The 12,511-nt window shown below is 43.8% G+C and overlaps 1 protein-coding gene across 28 annotated transcripts in view; it reads right to left on the bottom strand.

Moving 5' to 3' along the window:
* Positions 1 to 12,511, bottom strand: part of RBFOX1 (RNA binding fox-1 homolog 1) — a 2,169,222-nt gene that overhangs the window by 965,516 nt on the left and 1,191,195 nt on the right. The window lies entirely within an intron of this gene.

Consider the following 12,511-nt stretch of genomic DNA (forward strand, 5'->3'; position numbering starts at 1 on the left):
CAAAGGGACACAAGAAAGACTGATAAATCATTTGAGGATATTGAACTTGCTCATACCCTTCTCTTTAGGAAGATAGGTATACCTTATTCTACAAAGTGGGTATATTCTCAAAACTGTGGCTCTAAAGTGTTTTGGATTTTGTCTGAGATCATGTGTGTTTGTGTGTAGTGCAAATCTAGCTATATTTAAAAGCAAGAGATAAGATGCTATGCCAACAAAATGCTATCTATTTATTTGCACATTCACTCATGAACACTTTTTATTGAGTACCTACTATATGCCAGAAGATGTACCAGGTTTTGGGAATCAATGGTAAACCAAAAAGAAAGTCATTTCATGGAAGCTAAAATCTCACAAAGAAGATAAAAATCTATAAATCAATCTCACAAGCATATGCCACACTGAAACTGCCATAAATTGCAGAAAAAGAGGCACATAAGCCATGAGACAGGATATCTCACAGTAGGGCTTCATTTGGTCTGTCTGGAATGTAGAGATGACTGCCCTAAGGGAAGGATGCCTTAGCAAAAATCCAGAGGGTCGAGGGAGCCAATGAGGCAATGCAGAGGAGACCAAAAGTTGTATGCAAATACAATAATCCTTATGTGCATGGAGACATTCTGAAGATGGAGATGGTGGCTCCATTTTTTTAAAAATATATATTATTGATTTTTTACAGAGAGGAAGGGAGAGAGATAGAGAGTTAGAAACATCGATGAGAGAGAAACATCGATCAGCTGCCTCCTGCACATCTCCTACTGGGGATGTGCCCGCAACCCAGGTACATGCCCTTGACCGGAATCGAACTTGGGACCCTTCAGTCTGCAGGCCGACACTCCATCCACTGAGCCAAACCGGTTTCGGCTCCATTTTTTTTTAAGTGGAGCTATTCATGCCGAAAGAGGCAAGAGGAGAGAGCCCTTAACTACAAGCCTGGAAGCTGGGCCCTCTTCTCAATGTTTTAGTATAAACACGACTCAGTCTCTCTGGTCTTGGTTTCCTCAGTTCTGGTGTGTTGGAGTGGGGCTCCACAGATTCTAAACTCTACTGTTCTCAAAATCCCAATACTTCTAAATCATCACTTTCAGGAAGAGATAGAACAAACTGCTACAAAGCATGGTAGCAACCAGTAGCAACGACTAATGTATTTCATTGTACGCTTACTCTGTGGCCAGACACTGCTAAATGTTTTTCATCAGTTTTCTCATTTAAACCTCATAACCACCTATGATGTACCACTGAGTGGCAGCAATTGATATGGGTCACTGATTACTGTGAGCTCCCAGGCCCTGGGCACAAGGTGGGATCGAAATTCCCGACCCTCTGAGGTTTGGCAGCACTCCATGATCTACGCCAGCCAATGAGCTGTGAGCAGGACTGGTGTGTGCCATACCTCAGCTGAGCATTGCTTTGGGCACTGTACCCTCCAGAAGACATTTTTCCTCTGCTAAGATGACCGGTGATCATTTAGGTGTAGCTTCTCCCTAAGTCCAGGTCCCAGAGTGCATCTGATATGCATACTCGCCCATGGAGCTGATGAAATCTACATCTGTGATATCTGAAGCTACTGAACTATGAGGCTGATTGTGACTGGAGCGTATCCTAGCAGACCCTGTCTAGCACAGAGTTATATTTATCTGCTTCTTACAGAGGCCAGAGTCAGGTTCAGAGAGGATGTGCAACTTCCCAGGGGGAAGACAACGATTAAGTGATAGAAGCAGCATTTGGACTCATGCAGCCTGGCCTTGGGTTCTTTTACACTAAGCCAGGCATGCGAACACAGGACTCAGGGTGCCACTGGTCATTCCTTAGAGTTCCGAAATTCCCGCCTTAAAAATGCACCCACCAATACGGCATTCATATCCCAGCATCATTCATCGAATGCTCTCACTGAATGTAATCACAACCATCCCAGGACCCTTTGGGAATAGTAAGAGGAAGTTGTGGAAATGTACACAGGCGGCGCATACTCCCTTTTCCAGTTTTCTAGAGATTCCTAGTATGTATGTAAATACCTTCAGAATTCAGAGATGAAGAGGCCTCCAGCTAGGCACAATAAAACCAATTTAGCTTCTTAAGTGGAGCGCTGCTTTGCAAAATAATCCTGCAGAACTCTCCACCAAATGAGTCACAACTAGTTGCATGGGGCTTTCTTTGAATTTCCTATGAAAGCTGCAAAGGACAATTGTCTCTGAACCAGGTACATCAAATACAGGCCTGCTACTGTGTAAAAGCTTGGAATTCTACACCACCCACACACAAAGGAAATTAGTGTGTGATTGAAAAGAAGCACTATTGAACAACCCCAGGGGAGGAAAGAGAAACAACACAAATGAATGACACCTACAGGCAAATCTAAGGGTTGAGGCCATTTGGCTAAGGACTTTCTTAGTCTGAAAGGAAGAGAAAAGTACCGTTTCTGAGGACCGTGAAAGATAATCGAACCAAATCAAAGGAAAAGTAGTCACTCTTGAAATTCTAAACAAAGAGAGTTTAAATATGCCACGTGGACATAATATAAAAGTTTTCCGTACTCCATCCGGAGTATTTAATGTTGGGGGAAATGGCAGCTTGCACTCTAAGCTTTCATTCTTCTTTTGATTGTCATTATTCCACTTGTTTCTTTCCTCTTTTCATTTACTTTAATATTCGAAACAAGACTTAGGGCTACTTCTGAGTCTTTCAAACGCTGTTAGAAGAAGGAGAGTGAGTTGTAATCTTGGTCATTACTGATGTTTTCCTCAGGGTCATTATGTAGCTACAAGTGGAGTTCTATCATTTTTGCCAAAGTCTATTGACGTGGGTTTTCTTTCCTGGCAGTGATATTGCAACTGGGTGCGATGGTTCCGCTGAAGAGGTACAGCCAATATTTGTTTTCTTTAACATAAATAAAGTGATAGAATTAGAAACACAGCATTTTATTATTCTCAGTGTAGTAACCAAATGGGATAGGTAAAAGGTTGATGAAGAAGATAGCTACGTAGTCTCAAAGTATGGGCCCTCGGATTACTTTATAAGCACTAGATTGGTTTATACATTCTAATAAATGCTGATTTTTAAATATTCTATGAGGAAATTGTCCAGGACTATTTAAAAAATATCAATTATTTTAGAAGATTTAAAAAACGGTTGTGGAACTTTTCTGGATCAAAGGGGGGGGGGGATAAATGGTATAAATGTAACGCATATTCCTTAGCTATATCCTGGATTAAAATAGCAATTGTATTGTGGGTATGTGAGAAAATAACATGTTTTCAAGAGATGCCTGGTGAGGTCTTCAGGTATGAGTGCTCATGGTGTCTCCAATTCTCAAATAGGGCAAACTATGCAGGGGAGAGAGTAGAAGGGGATGGTCAATGTTACAAAACATTGACAATTGGTGAATCTAAGTGATAGATACATGGGTCTTCACTATTCTTTAAATTTTTCTACAGGTTTGCATTACAGGAGTTTAGAAAGAAGAGCCATTCTTTCCTAAAATATCACTCTTTTTTTACATTAAAAACCTGTCCTTTTAGTAGGCTTCTATTTTTTCTTGTCCACCATGCCTCTAGCTTTTTCTAAGGGCTCCTTGAAGAAACCCTTCCCCCCTTTCCTACAATCAGTTCATATGGCTACGGTGGCACTGAGCCCAAACCTTGCTTCTTGGGATGTGTGAGCAACTGATATGTGGCCAGTACTTATCCTGCACCACTGACACAGGGTCTCATTTCACCAGGCTGCTGAGCTGGTAGGATGTTCATTTGCACCTGGTGGCAGCCATCCTGCCATTTCCAGGGAGCAGGTTGAGAATCCAACCAATGCAGAGGGATGTGTAACCGTGGAAGGAGGTTTTCCTGGCAACATCATTTGAGCATCTTGATTCAGACTTGCTCCAAACCTGCTATATATCTAGATGTTTCATTCACATGAGCCAACATTTCTTTGTTCATAAGCCAATTCAAGATGAGCATGTGTGATGACCAAGAAGATCTCTGAGTAACAGAACCAGAGAAAGCCACAGATGTGTGATACACAAAGTTATGATGCCGGGGTGATCTACTACGTTAGCTTGTGCTATTAGTTTAACCTGTTTTGTGAGCATTTAAGGAATCAGGCTTCTTCAGCTATAGCCGCATCATAAAGAAATACCCTGAGCATGCAAGGTGGGCTGTTAAAGGAAATCTGTTTTCTCACATCCGCCTTTCTGAGTGAATTGGAATTTTCTTGATACTGTAGGTGGAATACACATACAGCTGCCTACAGATGCATGCATACCACCTGACTTTAAGTATCTAAATTTATCCTAACAGACTCATGTTTTTTATCCATGGATGTATAAGCAAATGTTACACATTCCAAGTTAAATATAAATGTTTACTATTAAATACTATTAAATGTTTACTGATGCCAGTTTTAACATATTGCACTATATAATTTCACTTGTTGGGGAGAATATATCCCACTGTTTTAAAAGTGAAGACCCATGGTTTAAAGCTATCTGTAGACACTTTAATTAGAAGAGAGTTACACACAGCCTCTACCACATACGTCTGCAGCCCTCACAAGTACTTATTTTACAGAACTTCTCCAAAATCCTCAATGTTTGTGCACAGACTTCTACCCAAATTATCTGCGAATCAGAGAAAAACCATCTAAGGCGGTTTTGCAGTGATGGCCAGAGACAGGGCATCCATCTGTGCTCCCTTCGAACAGCTGCAAGCAGAGGCCTGATGCCAGCAGCATAGAGTTAGCATTCTGGGTCTTCGCCATTGTTTAGAGCATTATTCTCCAACGGAAACCTGTGTGTCTTTGCTCCACCCAGCACCCCCGCATAGCAGCATCAAAGGGATGGAAGGCCCGGCGCAGCCCATCCCAGTGAATTAGACGGAGCTCAAAGTCAGGACGGCAAACGCCTTCCAAAACATGTCAAGATGAAAAATGGGACCCGAAACATTTATTTTGAGTGTGACATGGGGAATCTATGATTCTATTCAAAAGGGACAGGGAAGACAAGTCAACCTTAGAATGTAAATTGAAATGAAGTCAGAGTAAATGCCAAGCAAGGCGGAGGAGTTGCCAATGTTTTCGGGAGTGTGAAGGCGCACCTCACAGGCAGCAGGTGGAATGAAAGTGGGGAAGGACGGCTCTGCTAAGGTGTCTCCCATTGACTCACACACACACACACACACACACACACACACACACACACGCGAGGACAAAGGGTTCCTCTTCTCTAAGACAAGGCTGATGATAACTCTCTATTAAGGGGATGCACAGGAAAAGCACCCTGGATGATGCTAGGATTCCTGGCTCCGCCATAGAATGAGTTTTCCTTTGCTAGCAACGACCGGGATTAAGCTTCTGAGCTTTGTGTATGTTTAAGGCACATGGAGAAGCAGTGCCTCTCTAAAAGTGTGAGAAGGAGAGGTGACACCCACAGCCCTCACCAGGTGTCTCTCTGCTTGGGAAATCCGTTTGCTTGTTTTTTGGTTTGAGCATAAGGACTGGATTCCCTTTATCACTGGAGCAAAGGGGAGTTGTCATCGATTTTCAACACCGCGCACGGTCTTTGCCTCAAGAAGGAAGAAAATGACCAAACATTCCTACGGGTTGCTGAATCTATAGCCGAGCATGGAGGATGTGCTGGGGGATGCAGGGAAAAACCATTTTGTCTTGTCCCCCGCCACAGTGGCCCTGCCACCATGGATGGTCGGTCACCTTCCAGCTGAGGGTGGAGGACTGGGAGTAACTGGGGGAGTTGGGGGAGGTGTTGCATTTTCAAAGGAAACACAGCATCAGAAGCCTTCCTGCTGCCCTCACATTCCCATTTCATTGAGGTCAAAATAGTAAGTGTGTGGTCTGATCACACACAGGACACCACCTCTGTGGGACCGACGGCTCCATCTCACAGACTGCCGTTATGGTCTACTGAGAAAATCAATGCGATCCCACCGGGCCCAATGCCTGTCACACCACAGGAACACACAATGCACCAGGGGATGCTCACTTAGTTCGGTTTCCTTCGAAATGGTCTTCATATGTGTGATTCATTTCTTTATTTTTAAAACAGACCTAGCCTCAGGAATCTCATCAATTTTTTCCTTGTTTTTATTCTATTCTTAAAATTTTTTCGTAGCTTTCTTATCAACCAAACTGGATTGACAATGATACAATCGCCTTTCTTTACAAACAAGTGCAGCCAAACTCATTAGCCTTTAGCATTTTCCAATCCTATTATTTGTAGATTCTCTTACTTTTCAATGAGTAAATAAAACAAGCTGGGGATGAAACATTTATTTTGGCATCACACCAACCTAATTAAACTGCAGTTTCATTAGGCTGCAGCAGGCGGCTGAAAAATAATGTAATTGACCTATTAAAAGTTACTGCTTTGGTTCAGTTTTCTGAGCTAGGAGAAATTACAATGTGATTTAAAATGCCTAGTTACCTTGACAAAACCAGTCGAGAGCAAAGAACCAAGAGTTACAGAGAGCAGAGAGAGTCCAATTAGAAAGGAGACAGGTAACAAGACATTCTCCCCAATTGCTGGAGGAGAGCAATAAAATGTAAAATGGAAGTTAACGGTCTAGTTATTTCTTCCATTGACTAAATGTTGTTCATACAAGGGGGCTTGCGTGAGACACTGTCCCAAAATTTAGCAGCGCGGTGGTTTAACGAGCAGACATTTGTTCTTTGCCCAGTATCCCTTCACTTCTTTGGTATTTGCAGGCCAAATGCTATAGGAATCCACCCTTTTCCCAGCCTCAGACCAGAAGTCCAGGTGAAGGTAATGCCATGTCCTAGGGTTGTGTCTTGTGTTCCAAGCTGACTGATCAGAGCGTTGCATACCCCTCACCACAATGACTGAGTCATTCTAGGACCAATCAGAACTGCTTCTGGGCCTTCTGCTGAAGTGAGAGGAGAGACAACCTCTGTTGTCCAGTTGGCATTCAGAGTGGAGAATGCCTGTCTCTGTTAGTAGCTATCTGCCATCCTGTAGAGAGAACCCACCTAAGAATGAAGTTGATGCCAAAGGGAGAGGCCCAGTGAGAATGAGAGGGAGAGAGAAAAAGCGAGAACAATAGTCCTTCCCATGCCATGTTTAACCAATACTCCCCACGGGCTTGAGACCTCTGTTCTAGGTCTAGGCCACCTAGGAATTACTGGATGAGTTCCTTAAGCTTCCTTCACCAGATGGCCTTCCAAAGATCACTCAAGTCACCTCATTCATTTGCTTATTCATGCACTCATTCATTCAACATGCTTCACTTCCCTAGTGAATAAGGCCCTTTGCTAAGCATGGAGGATCTAGTGAAAAGCTACCCACAATGTTCTATAATGTCACACAGCTTAGAGCTGACTGGTTATTAGTTAAATACTCACATCATAAATACAGAATTGCATGGTGTTATAGGGAGATTTGAGAGGAGATCTAATTTAACACAGGACTGGCTGAATCAGGAATGGTCTCTCTGAAGAGGTGATGTTGATGTGGGTATATAAACAATGAGATATAACCTGGCCGGCGTGGTTCAGTAGTTGAGCATCGACCTATGAACCAGGAGGTCATGGTTTGATTCCAGGTCAGGGCACAGGCCCAGGTTGCAGGCTCAATCCCCAGTAGGGGGCGTGCAGGAGGCAGCTGTTCAATGATTCTCTCTCACCATAGATCTTTCTACCTCTCTCCCTTCTTCTCTCTGAAATCAATAAGATATATTAAACAACAACAAAAAGAATGGGACAGAGCCAAATACTGGATAGGGGAGGAGAGAAAAGTGGTCCTGGCAGAGGGTAGACAACTTGTTGGTGATGTGGGATGGAGTGACATGAGGTGAAGCTGGAGAGCAATGGTGGATCAGACAGATTCTGGCAGGAAAGGAGACGACCATATTGTAAGTGCAAAGAGAAGAAGTTAGAAATTCTCACCCTACCATCCAAAGAGCCCTCTCTGGTGATGGCAGCTGGCAGGCTGGTCTGCTAGCAAGTGTATGGTAATTCTTTTTTAAAAAAATATATTTTATTGATTTTTCACAGAGAGGAAGGGAGAAGGATAGAGTTAGAAACATCAATGAGAGAGAAACATTGATCAGCTGCCTCCTGCACACCGCCCACTAGGGATGTGCCCGCACCCAGAATGTGCCCTTGACCGGAATCTAACCTGGGACCTTTCAGTCCGCAGGCCGACGCTCTATTCACTGAGCCAAACTGGTTAGGGCTATGGTAATTCTTTAAGGACATCTTAAAGCAACCTGTGGTGTTTTGAGGGGTGATTATGTCTGACAATTGGGCAAATGTTGGTTTTTGATGTCATCAGTTAGGTATTATAATAGATTTTGTAATCCATGATAGGGGAGCCTCAATGGGTTTAAGGATATTTTGTTTTAAAATATATTTTATTGATTTTTTACAGAGAGAAAGGGAGAGGGATACAGAGTTAGAAACATCGATGAGAAACATTGATTCAGCTGCCTCTTGCACGCCCCCTACTGGGGATGTGCCGGCAACCCAGGTACATGCCCTTGACCATTACATCCTGGGACCCTTCAGTCCACAGGAGGACACTCTATCCCCTGAGCCAAACCAGTCAGGGCGGATGTTTTATCCACCTGACTCTGAAGGCAGGATGAGGGCCTTTGAGTTCCAAGGGCATCTGGTAATATTTGGAAATTGAAAAATTAAATGTATTAGTTCAAACTTCTTAAGCAGCAAAGTCAAAATTAATGACTGCTTAATTATATTTCGCCAAAATGCAATATTATGTCAGCATCATTAATTGTTAAATTCAGAATTCATAAATATTTTATGATGGTGGCAGGCAAGTTGTAAGCTATTTTTCCCCCTCTTACAATTATTTCCAAGTTTATGCGATGATTGCTGAGGAATAGTGGCAACTCATAAATCTGGTGAGTTATTAAGAGTTAATTCACTTCAACAGCCAGCTTATAAAAATTCCTTCGAGCCCAGAGTGAAGTAACATTTATTTTATATAAAATTGGGGGGCGTTTTAAGACAGCCCATATCAGGCTTTCTCAACCTCAACACTACTGACATTTGGGGAAGATAATTCTTCCTTTAGGGGCTCTCCTGTGCCTTGTACGGTGTGTGGCAGCATCCCTGGCTTCTGACTAATAGATACCAGCGGACACTCTTCCCTCAACTGTGACAAGCAAAAATATCTCTAGACAAACACCCCCTAGGCAGGAACACGGTAGCAAAGGTGCTCGTTGAGAACTACTGGCTGGCTTATATGAGTGCCCGGGGCAAAAGAAACTCTAGAAGTGGCTCTGATTGTATTAGATATATGATCAATGACTGCTTCCTGCAGAGAATTAACAACAATGCTCAGAATCTGGGACACATACCCAATTTTCACCAAGTTCAAGAGCGTCCCGGAAAGCCTACCTCTGGTTCCAGATGACCTCCATCGACACAGCAGAGAGCCCCCACTAACAAGCTGAGCAGGACACAGGAGGGAGGCCCCGTGCAGCTGGGGGTCCAATGGGTCACCTGCTTATGAGACGGCGAGGCAGTATTTTCATGGAGAGGCAACATGAGCAGAATGGGAAGATCGATACCTGCCTTCTGCAAGGGAAGGGCGGTCCCTGACCAGCACTTGCCTGTTGTTTGTTTCACCTCAGCTGGGCCAGAAGGTCCACAGCAGAGCCGGGGGTGGGAGTGGGCTGTGGGGAGCCTTCTCTCCCACAGCAGCAGTCAACATGATGACAGCGGGAGCCCTGAGCCAGCGGCCAGGAACAAAAGCCCTGAGAGCAGCCATATAAAGAGCCCGCCAGGACTCCTTAAGAAACCACCTGCCCTTAACAGTTGTCAGGAAAGCAAAGAGTAGGAAATCAAGACTAAAGCACAGCCAGACTTTGCAGCCCACCAAAGGGGCCTCATCCCTAGGTCGGGAAACCTCAGTGGAGGAGGCTGGCAGGGCACATGCCCCACTGGACTCTGGCTTACTCGCCTGGTCCCTTCCTTCCTACCCACTGGTTTGCCATGGAAGACAGGGGTTAGGAGGGGAGGAAAAGGAAATGAGGCTGGGGAAACCTTTAGGACATCCTTCTCAAATCAGATTATTTTGACACTTCATCAAGAGCAAAAGTTATTCTTTAAAAGAATTCAGAGGGTCACCTTTGCCATGATTACTCTAGAGGAAGAAGAGCAAAAAGCCCAAATGAGATGCTCAGAGGCTGTGGCTCTGCTCACTCACTTTAATCTCGTTCTCTAAGAATCCCATGGCACTGGGCCATCAGTTAAGCCTGGACATGCGTGTAAGGGCACACACTTTGGACATAACCAAATGTGGGTTTGAACCTCAGCTCTAGTCCTGGATCAACTGTGTGGGTCTGGGGAATGTACTGAACTTCTCTGAGCCTCACTGCTATCACTGCTAGAATGGTTAGGTGAATACTACCACCTTTCCGGTGGATATTTGGGTTTGCTTTATATATTCCACAAAATGCCTTAACAAAAGTGGTCCCTCCATATGGTCCTTATTCTTCACCCCTCCTGTGAAGTTTCTGGTTTGGTAGTATTGAGAAAACATGTATTTATGTCTTTTTCCCTACTTGTGTGTTTACAAATGGGATCATAAGGGATTATATCTTAGGGGGCTTTTAATATTGTGTGTTATTATTGCGGCTTTTCACATCAGTGTGGCTTAATGATCAACTAGTCATTGCCCACAAAATCAGAAAGAAACATTCCTCTCCAGATAATTGGTAGATCTGTACTAGGACACAGAATTACCTGGAAATAGTTATCAACAGCTGAGGCAAAGCAAGGTTATGATGGAAAAGAGAGTATGCGTTTTAAAAGGGACTGAAGGGAAAGAGTTTGGCACACGTATGACAAGATACGGAGGTAAAAGCAAAGTAGGAGGAAAGACCATTTCAGTAGCTTCATTTTTTTGAGCCAAGATTTCTTTTAGTTATTAGAAAACACTTTAAAACCAATTTATATTGAATAAGTGTATTTTTGTTATCTATTTGGTTCTGATCTTAATGAAAGCTGGGAGAAAGGACATGGAATAAGAAAATCCTGTCCCCTCTTCTATTCAGCACATGGTGTGAGGTTCAGGACAGAATGCTTGTGTTGAATAAAATGCAAAACGTAGCTCCATTTTTACCATGGACCTTGATGTATTTCTCCAAAACACCCTCAGAAGCACATCAGTGCTCCATCAACGATCTAGCCAAGGACAGAGAAGAGAACAGCATCTATCCATAAGCTGATGAGTCAAGAAACCCTTTCTCCCCACTGGTTATTCCAGAGACACCACTGTGCTAGCTTCCCCCTAACCCGCTCTCAGACTCTGACACTGTGGTCCTTTTTTCGTGTCCCCAAGATGAAGTGTTTTGCACTGACTTGCAACAGCTTCCTGAGACCTTCACATCACTACATAAAGACTTGCTGTATTGTTAAATGTCTACAGAATGCAGTTCTTATTTGTCTCCTGCACAAAACTGTGAGACTCCTGAGGACAAGGACATCATCTCATACTTGGCTCTAACACCGAGAAGGGATTCAACTCAATGGCTCATAAAGGAAATGCTTACCACTGCCTGACAGCCTTCATGGCGCAACCTGCTCTTTACTAGTCGGGTAACCTGGTCTAAATTAGTTAAGCTCTCTAAGCTCCAGCTGTATCACCTGTAATATGATCTATTTTCCCTTTTCTTCTGAGCACAGGGGAGGGTAATAAGATGGCAGAGCAGGCCAGGTGACTCATTCTGCCCACCTGGACCTAGTGGAAATGAAAGGAGTCACTTCCTGGCAAAAGCACATCACGGCCCGTGTATGCCTTCCAGGGCAACATGTATCACCAGGGAGGTTCCTTGAAAATGAAGCCACTGGCCATGCTTAGCTACTACATGGTAGAGAGCTTCCCTGGAGAGTGGCTCAGACACTCAATGGTCTTCCACATCAGGAATTAACCTGTGTTGAGCTATGCCATTGAGATTTCAGGGTTGTTTGTTTCCACAGCATCATGGAGCTTTCCTGGCAGATACGAACTAGAGGGCTGGAAGGAAGATGCACATCACATGCAAAGGGCTTGGCATTGGGACTTGTACTTAGATTTTATAAGCTATTATTGCCAGATATTGGGGCCATTAGTCCAAAATCTAAACTTTTGCTTTTAGTAAGAATGCAAAACCACACCAGAGGAAAGTATGCAGTGACCCATCAGTATTATGTAAGGCATCACTTAGCTAATAGGACAGAGGCCCCTCCTCCACACATTAGTAGACTAGAGGCTCAGTGCATGAAATTAATGCACAGGTAGGGTCCCTAGCAGCTGTTGGCTGCCAGCAGGGGCCTTCCTTCCAAGCCATCCCCTGATGGTCAGCACACATCATAGCGAGTGATCGAACTCCCAGTAGGTTGAGCTCCTGAGGGGACACTTTGCATATTAGGCTTTTATATATCTAGATAGCACAGGATAGGAAAGGGTGGGCATGGCCTTGAACCATACAGTCACTCAGGGACCCAGGAAATCCACCATTTTCAACAAATGGCTTATCTC

Source organism: Myotis nattereri, assembly GCF_964212035.1.
Source record: "Myotis nattereri genome assembly, chromosome: 4".
NCBI classification, from domain to species: domain Eukaryota; kingdom Metazoa; phylum Chordata; class Mammalia; order Chiroptera; family Vespertilionidae; genus Myotis; species Myotis nattereri.